Consider the following 10,000-nt stretch of genomic DNA (forward strand, 5'->3'; position numbering starts at 1 on the left):
TCCAGTTGGAATGAGGTCATTTTAGTAATTCTACTAATGCACAGAACAATTGTGTATGTAAAGTAATATATATAATATATATATATATATATATATATATATATATATATATATATATATATATATATATATATATATATATATATATATATATATATATATATATATATATATATATATATATAATATATTGTCATAAATTATCCTTTTTCATTAAGTATTATGATTAAATTTAGTTTTTATTTAATTTGTTAAACCTAGTCCTGTAAGTTTCACTTGTCATGGACCTCATCTTGAATATAACAATTGTTTGTTTGTTAGTAATGTTTGTGTTTGCTTTTCAAGGAGGTTGTGTGTGTGTGTGGTCCCTCCCCTGTGGTTTAGGGGGTGACTTCGTAGCTTCTGTTCGGAGAACAGGTGACTGTTCTGTGGACCTTTTCCTATACGGAGCATTTTTGCCTTGCTTCGTGGATGAAGGATATTACCGTGACTTGCTTCTTGGTGGTTGCAGCCTCTGCTGGTGAATTTCACTTATCTTCAGAGCTTGAAGATTTATACTGGATTACTGCTATCTTCAAATTAAAAGACCTCTCTGGATTACCAGTCTGGAGGCCCTTTCTGATTCACCTCACCACCTCTGCTTCAGTTGCAAAGCCAGGGAAGTCTCGCCATCCCATGTTAAGGTTTTTATGCCTTTGAATTGTATCGATCACGGCTGTGGATTTGTTGTGGCTGCTTGTTTTGCCTGAATTGGTTAACCACCTGTTATTCTACTCCAGACGTGGAAGATACCCTTATTCTTCGAGGAGAATATTAATCACTTATTTCTTCAAGAAGTGACAAGTTTATTTATAGGAAAATTAGTTCGTAACTTGTTACATTTTTCTTCCTTTGCAATTTCCTCCTTCTTTCTGGACCCCATAATTTTTGGTTTTGAGTGTTTAGTAACTATCTTAATTAAGTGTAGGTGTGTTTTGGGTGATTATTATTAAGAGTGAAAGTGATTCATTTATTACCTATATTAAAGAGGTTCAGGTGTAATTTCTATCTGTTTATTTTTGTATTAAATTTATGGTTTTTCGTGGTGTTTGTTGACTCGCCCCCCCCCCCTTGAATTCATTCTTGCACTTTGTTTATTGAGTTTTGGTATGATTCCACCCTACTGTGGACTTCATATCGGTATTATATGGATACTTGAAGAGGAAATTTATGAGTGAATTTTGGTAATAGTTATACGAGCCGTTAAAATATATATATATATATATATATATATATATATATATATATATATATATATATATGTATATATGTGTGTGTGTGTGTGTGTGTGTGTGTGTGTGTGTGTGTATCCTGATGAACAGTTATTTGCAGAAATATTCTTATTATGAAACAAAGACTTGCAATCACCCCTTAAATAGCATCAGTTTCAAGGGAATTTTGTAAGAATAAACTACTATGACTGAGAAATTTGTAAATAAGAACAATCATGTGAGAGGTGCTTTACTGAGAATATTCTTCGACTTATCTTGCCACAAATCAAAGACAATCTACAACTTAACTTTACTGTGATGAACAATTAGTCTTCACGTTCACCACGTTACGAGATGAAATTCTGTACTCCTTTCGGATAGACTAGTATCAAATGCCTAATTTTTTATTCACTAACTTGTTCTTGAGTTATCCTTCAGATTTCGAATTAGAAACTATTAGCAATGACTGGAAAGAGCAAGGAAACATGTATGTTAGACATTTTAATTTTAAATTGGGATAATTTAGAAATATTCTACTTCGTCGTTAACTGGATGGAGGCGACAAAAGATATACAATCAAACTGATTTTTGTCCATATTTATTCTAGATTTTTATGTTCATTTCATTTTTAAAACACCTGATTTTTCATATGTGCAGTTACAAACACTCCAAAAATGATTACTTAGAAATTTGCTGCATTATATATCCCTCCAATAGCATATCATTACCAAAGAAAATTGTGAATAATGGTTATACTGCTCTGGCCTTGTCTTTTATAAACTTGTTCAGTCAAAAGCATAATGCAAACACAACTGATTATTATTATCATTAATTTCTAGTTCCCAGTCAGTGACTCTGATGATGTAAGCTTCAGGTTTGCTGCTTCGGAGTCATAAACTTTAGGCGGATGTTGTATTGCAGTTGACCTCCTTATTTTGGTTTGCATACTGGAAAGAGATAGAAAGGAGGAACTTATAAATCACTGTCTGCAAGATACCGAGAGGTGACACGGTTGCAAAAACCTTTTCGGAGAGATATGACGTCGGCAGAAAAGATGAGAAAATAGTTATTCATTATCATACTAAAATTGAAATGGTGAAATTCAGGGTTCAGTCCTTGAAAGATGGATTTAGTTTAACTAATTTCAGAAAAGAATAAATTCAAATTAGTACACATAATTAAAAGCATGAAATGTAAATATAATAAATATAAAGCTTACTCGGTCTTTGAAAACTATTGAAATATATTACTTTTTTACAATAAAGATTGCGCACTTTCAACAGGAAGTGATGACTTCATCTCTACTGCATCGTAATATAAACTAAAGGAAGTTAAAAGGGTTTCTACGCGAATATCTTCTAACCAATAAAAGTTAAACTAAGACAGAATACAGGTAACTTTGAAATTAATTTCAACTGATTACTGAACACAAAAGATGGATTGTTTTAGCAGAAAGTCTTTCTAGCTTCTTGAAACTGAACCCAGAAAGAAATTATGGAACGAAGATTTAGTAGCACCGTTCAGGGAAAAACTCAAAGCGAAGATTTTTTCAGCATACCTTAGTTTAACCAGACCACTGAGCTGATTAACAGCTCTTCTAGGGCTGGCCCGAAGGATTAGACTTATTTTACGGAACCTACAGCTTATTGTGGAATCCGAACCACATTATACCGAGAAATGAATTTCTGTCACCAGAAATAAATTCCTCTAATTCTTCATTGGCCGGCCAGAGACTTGAACTCGGGCCTAGCAGAGTGCTAGCCGAGAACTCCGCCGACTTGTCCAACGAGGAACTTATGAAGACCACAGCAAGTGATTGACAATCTAACCGCTGCTTTGATAACAGCACAAAATGAAGTCATCAAATTCCATATACATATTTAAGTATATCCGTCTGCCCATTTTAGAGTAATCAATATATGCATGCGCGCGTCCAAAAATTACGCCTATGAATACCAAGAATTCAAAATTTCTGTAGTAACTTATCTGCATTCAAGTTAGCTGCTGAATCTGTGAGAGGTTACATCCTGGTTCCTTTCCGTCCTACAATCTGACTTTGTCGAGGTGAGCTCTAAGCAAAATATTTTTCAGAGAAGAGCAGAGATCAAAACAGAGGAAAGTTACCTGGTAGTGTCCTTCGGCGCCTGCAGGGAACTGTACTTTGTGGTTAACCCGGGCTGGGTCTGGCTCAGGATCCGGATCTGGCACTGGGACGGCAGCTACCTGGGTCAGCTGACAAAGGCAGGGAAATACATAATATGTATGTATGTATGTATATATGTATATATATATATATATATATATATATATATATATATATATATATATAATAAATAAATAAATAAATATATATATATAATATATATATATATATATATATATATATATATATATATATATATATATATATATATATATATATATATATATATATATATGTATATATAGGTATATATCTATATCTGTACATATTCACACACACACATACACACACACACACACACACACATATATATATATATATATATATATATATACATACATATATTCGACTGTCCACAGTACTGTAATACATAAACAAGCTTTTTATTTCATTTGCAAATATTTTTTGATACGTAACCTACTGAAAACTTTCGTATCTGTAAGAAAATAAATAAAGAATTTCATGGAGGAATTCGTACCCTCGTTCTGGCTAAGGTGATTATTTCTACACAAACCTCAGTTTTCTGAACATAATGGATTCACATCCCTAAAAGTAACAAAGGATTTATTTATGTATTTCACTTAATATTGCAAGGCTTTCTATCAGCAAAATAGAAAATTCAAGATTTTAGTCATATATATATGTGTGTGTGTGTGTGTGTATGTTTCTAACAGGCGAGGTTCGAATCCTGGTTGGTATAAGGTATTCCCATGATAAAATGATTTCGATGTTAAGTGATATTTGTGGCTTAATATATGTGAAGTATAAAATAGGCACCAGTGTTGAAATGACACTTCCTAATTACCTAAGTGTTACAAACCAAGCAATCATGCATCATAGTGGAGATGGGATGAATTCTATTCTGAGTAGAGAGCCTGAATCGAGCTTAACGGTAAAGTCGATAGTGTCTAAACAAAAAGTCACGTTCGAATCCTGGCCAGGGATGTAAGTTCTTCCCAAGGTTAAGGGAATCCAATATTAGGCGCTGTATGTGGGTTTTAACCCACATACAGCGCCTAATATTGCATTCCCTTAATTTCCAAATATAAAATAGTCACTTCTGCACAGGTGACGAAGCTAGAAGCCACTAGTTACTTTCTCTCTCTCTCTCTCTCTCTCTCTCTCTCTCTCTCTCTCTCTCTCTCTCTCTCTCTATATATATATATATATATATATATATATATATATATATATATATGTGTGTGTGTGTGTGTGTGTGTGTGTGTGTGTATGTAAGCGAATACACAGGAAAATGACAGGCAGAAGTTCAGTACCAGGCGCTTTCGCGTTTATTAACGCATCGTCTGGGCACAAATGAGACACAGATGAAAAGGTTACAAAATAAACAAAAAGAACAAGAATACCCGATGGTTAATTGTCAAAGGGTAATAAATAGAAAGATAATCCAGGATAATCAGGGATCAAGTAGTCCTAACTACAAGAGATACGAAAGTTTAGCCATACAAAATCCAAAAACATGAATAAAATTGAATACCAGATGGTTAATTGCCAAGGGGTAATAAACAAGAGGGTAACTCAGGAAAATCCGCAATCACGCGGTTACAAACAAAGACCAGATACTTAACATAAGAGATGCGGAATTTTATCCATTCAAACTGCAGAAACATATATAAAACTGGATACTAATTTTGCTTATATTTATCAACAACTTTTTTAATTATGAAGGCATCAAGTTCAAACAAACCAAGACTTGACTTGATAAAACAAGATTCGATGATATTCATTTTAAGGAATTATCGATTTTTATTCTTTTACAGTTTTGGACTGATATATGTCTAAATAAACATGTCCTGAAATATTATTGCTAAAAAAATTTTTAAGTGTTTTTTTTTTTACATTTTTGTTCATCGCATTTACCGGCATTTGAGCGGCATTGAGCGAAAAATTGTCGCAAACTTTCTGTATGACTTTTTAGGTGGAAGTGAGAAATGTACTTTACTTTCCTACTAAAATACACATTATCTACAATAAAACTGGTCCTCTCTCTCAAAAAATATAATGTCAGAGAAAATATGTATCTGTGTATCTCGATATCGCTCTGTGAGCGACACTGAGCGACAAATTGTCGTACATTGTTTGTATGACTTGCCAATTCTTGATAGTAGAAGTGAGAAATTTACTTCAGTATCCTACTAAAACTACCCATTTTCTACGATAAGAGTTTGTTCGTTCTCTAGAAAAATATAAAACAAAATATCAAAAAAAGTAATTATATATCTATGTATCTCGATATTTTGAACTCGTTATCACAGATGTACCATGCCAACTAGTGTACATAAAATATTTTATATTTATTGACATACTTTTACTGCGTATTTTCGGAAATGTGAAATTATATAAGTAGGTAACAGTTCCAAACAGAGCGTCTGGTTTTACCAATAAACAATCTCGATTTGTTGTGTAGTAACTGTAGTTTTGGTTCAAGTGATAACCAAGTGCTTTGTGACGCATTTCCTTTTCGGATTTTCGTACCGTGTAGTGCATTCACGCAATTCCATTGCCATAAGCAAGAGAAGTAGCACTCTTATGAGGGAGAAATTTGAACGATTGCGTCTCGTAAGTTTGTTACAAGAGTGGGACGAAGCAAACTGGAATTGTCTCGCCTAGGATAGCATCAACACCAGAACGCCCATATCTAAGTAAGGGATTTGTTTTCCTGTATTAGTGATCTTCAGATTAGTGGCATTCTAATTAGTGATTACTATATTTCATAATATATTATATAATTATAAAAGACCACAAAGCTTGATTTTACTGCAGTGAGGTGTCGTCAGACTCGTGACTTGTGTAGGCTTGGTTGTCCAGCGTTTGTTTACTTTATTCTCGCAGTTGTTTGTTTATTTGCCTCTCCAATATCTGAACGGAAAACATGTACAACAGTGGTAGCGTATATAGGTTATGTAGAAAATTTATATTGATAGCATATACTTTTATAGGTAATGAGGAAAACTTTAGGCTGAGTGTGAAACGATGAGAACAAACCTTTCCTAGAATACCATGTCCTGGCCTAACCCCATTAGGGAATTTATTTTTATAATATAACTTATTTATTAAGAAAAAAATTCGCAGTGATAGCATATAGCCTACTATTTTTCATAGGTAGCATACACTATTTTTTATAGGTTATGGGGAAAACATTATATTGATAGCATATATTAATGAATTTTTGTTATGAAAAAACTTTGCACTGATAAATATATATATATATATATATATATATATATATATATATATATATATATATATATATATATATATATATATGAATATCTTTTACTGTAATACAACAGTATAATATGAATATAAAAAAAGCCCATAAAACACTATTTGAACGTTGCAACCATATATTTCGAGCACTTCCCTCTGTGCCCCTGTTCACTGGTAAAATATGGGGAGGTGATGTGTTACAAGAGTATATATACTGCCACACCTACATATTCTTTGTATATATACTCTTGTAACTCATCATGTGTCCATATTTTACCAGTGAACAGGGGCACAGAAGGAAGTGCTCAAAATATACGGTTGCAAAGTTGCAAAGTTCAAATAGTGTTTTATGGGCCTTTATATTATATATATATATATATATATATATATATATATATATATATATATATATATATGGAGTCTTATATAAGAAAAACCAACCTTGCACTAATCTTCTGTTTATACCTGGTCATCTTACGGAATACAGATACCTGCTATAATAACGTGAATATCCTATTTCTTAGGGGATTATTATATATATATATATATATATATATATATATATATATATATATATATATATATATATATATATATATGTGTGTGTGTATGTATCTATGTATACACTATATACATTATTTAATTTCATAATTATATATGCACATATCAAAGAATTGACTTAGTTTCAGAGCACAAGAGACTTGAGACTTACCATCATTAAGGCCATCAGTAAAAAGGAGATGAACCACAAGAAACGCATCTTGCTGGGGAAGAAAAATAAACCAGTCTGTTATCACGACAGTGATTAGCAATGAGTAAGCACTACATGAACATGAAAACTAAAACAACAGTCAAAATGAATCTATTTAATTATTGGTCTCCCAATCACACAAAATCCAAGGAAAATATGAGAGATGTTCAACTGACTTAGGTTCTCAAAACTTCACATAGATCCGTACCCTATTAAACTGACACTGAGCGCGAGAAGCTTGTGAATTCAGATGCTATTTCGAAAAATTGTGGCGCAGCATTTTCAGCTAACAGTTTAAAATTGTCAAAACGATTATGAAGTTAATTATTACCATCATAATCAGTGTGCTGTATGATGATGCAGCACATTAAACGGTGAAGAAGTCACTTTATTCATAACACTTGGAAGCCCTACCGCAAACCACGGGTTTAGAATCCGGTCGCTAAGGACAGACGCCAAGGATGACATTCTATGACACTTGTTGCTACAAGTGTGGTATGTCTGCGCACCTGTTCCGCATGAAAAAATGACCTTTTCTCTCTCTTGTTCTTATTCCCGATTACCTTTAATTTACAAACCTCGTTGTTGTCTGGAATCCAAAGAAACTTTTTTTTTTTCTACGTCAATAGTCGGCTATTGTCTTCAGTTGGTAAATACTGACTCGTTCAAATAATATGAGACTGCTGTTGTAAGCAAAAAGTGCTTTCTTCCCCCTGAACGCGGTGGCCTTGGAGATGATAAAGGCAGTTTCCCAGTGGTCTGACATTTCTATACTGAAGGCCTGCCAGTAACCAGATAGGTCCGTGTTTCTCGCAGTTCTCTAGCCAAGTATCCCGCTTAACTTTCCTCCGGTGCGAGACCTTTCGCGTATTGCATCCTGTTATTTGACAATGCCAGATCGTTTCAACACTCTCGTTTCCATCTTTTCAATTAAGCTTATTTATTCATCATCCATTCTTAATATTTCTCGACTTCCCGCCGTTTAAAACTCTCTCACGCTACGTGTTAGCTTCAGAGATATTTTAATATTTACTCCTTTCCTTTCTTGCTCATTTAAACTAACATTTAAGACCAAATTATAGTTTTATTCTCTTAGTGTTAATGTAAACTGTTTGCATAACGTCTGGTCAGTTTTCTACTTGCTTATACAGTAAGCACGCTCTTTACAGACTCAGTAGGAGATTCTTCATATAATAGTTAAAAGACTTAGAATTACGAATGATATTCAGCTCCCTTCGTTTAACGCACTCTTTATATTATTATACGGCAGATTTATGGTTTACAGAAACACGCTTCATTCCTGATTAAAATGAAATGTAAGAGAATCCAAAAAAAAAAAAAAAGTAATGGCAGGCATTAATAACCTAACCATCACATTTCCCATTTCCCTTTTCGTTTTTGTCTTCTACAGTGCCTCGCTTCTACAGTGCCTCCGCTTCCAGCCCTCGTTTTATCTATTCCATTCTTTATTATCTCCTCTCATTTGTCGCTCATTTTTTGTCTATCACTCTTCCTATTTTCTGCCACACCAGGTGGACCACTTCAAGACGTCCTCTTATAAGATAAGTGACGTTCTGTGCGAGAGGTAAACAGCCATTATACTTTTCGCTCCTACTATCACAGAATGGCTGGCAGTCTTTACCTGCAGTGTCTGTATTTACGTTGTCAGTGGAAAGGTTTCTCCCTCAGTTCACAGGAAGAAACTGATAAGACACGTCATGTTATGTTTTTATCACGAATTTTTTGTTAACCGAATAAAATACGGACTTCAAAAATAGCTCATTTATAAAAAAAAAAAAAAAAACTATGACGCTAGTTGCATATAACAGTAAGTCCATTACAAAAAACTGAACCGATCTCAGTGATGCCCTTTGATAGATTAGGCACTATAATATAAGCTGGCATAAATCACCAGTAACTTTGAATACACTCAAATATTTTCAACAGAATTTCTTTTATCTGGAAAATTTGCTCTTTGATTTTTGTATCTGCCACATCAGGAAACGTCTATTAAAGCAAGCAACTGCAGGGAGAACGTGGAAGTGGAGCTGCAATATGTCGCCACCCCGGCTAGCAGTCGGGTGGCAGACGCCATCTTGTGTATGTACGTGATTGCAGATGGACCATCCATAGCAGGCCTACACTTGCGCCTCTCCTTCAGCTAGTCTGGTCGATAATTGCAACGGAAATTTGTGCCGTTAAAGGAGCAAAATAGTTTCTTCAGTCTTGTCTCTTTAACGGTACTTTTCTTCGCATATTTATTTCTACGAACATTGTCATTACCGTCACAAATATCATCATTCTCACTATCGTCATAAACATCATCATTGTCGTTATCGTCCTAATCATCCTAATCATCATTTTCCTCGTCCTCACCAGCATCAGCATCAACCAACCTCGTGCGACACCGAGGTGTTGCTGACGGTGCTTGTGCCTCCAGTCAGATTTCTGAGTCACACCCAATATCATTTATCAGGTGAAGAGGGCATTATCGATCTGCGAGTTGAAAAATATACACTTCCCTCTTGGTAAAAAAAAAAATAACTGGTTAAGGAGTGAGGATAAGTT

The 10,000-nt window shown here is 34.1% G+C and overlaps 1 long non-coding RNA gene across 1 annotated transcript in view; it reads right to left on the bottom strand.

The window, feature by feature from the left end:
* Window positions 1-1,832: 1,832 nt before the first annotated feature.
* LOC136843540 (uncharacterized) overlaps window positions 1,833-10,000 on the bottom strand; it is a 12,312-nt gene continuing 4,144 nt past the window's right edge. The window contains exons 2-4 of the long non-coding RNA XR_010854560.1: window positions 7,394-7,445; window positions 3,375-3,482; window positions 1,833-2,197 (exon numbers count right to left, since the gene is read on the bottom strand). This is a non-coding gene — a long non-coding RNA (uncharacterized lncRNA). The remainder of the gene's footprint in view (window positions 2,198-3,374; window positions 3,483-7,393; window positions 7,446-10,000) is intronic.

Source organism: Macrobrachium rosenbergii, chromosome 11 (genome assembly GCF_040412425.1).
Source record: "Macrobrachium rosenbergii isolate ZJJX-2024 chromosome 11, ASM4041242v1, whole genome shotgun sequence".
In the NCBI taxonomy this organism is placed as follows: Eukaryota; Metazoa; Arthropoda; class Malacostraca; order Decapoda; family Palaemonidae; genus Macrobrachium; species Macrobrachium rosenbergii.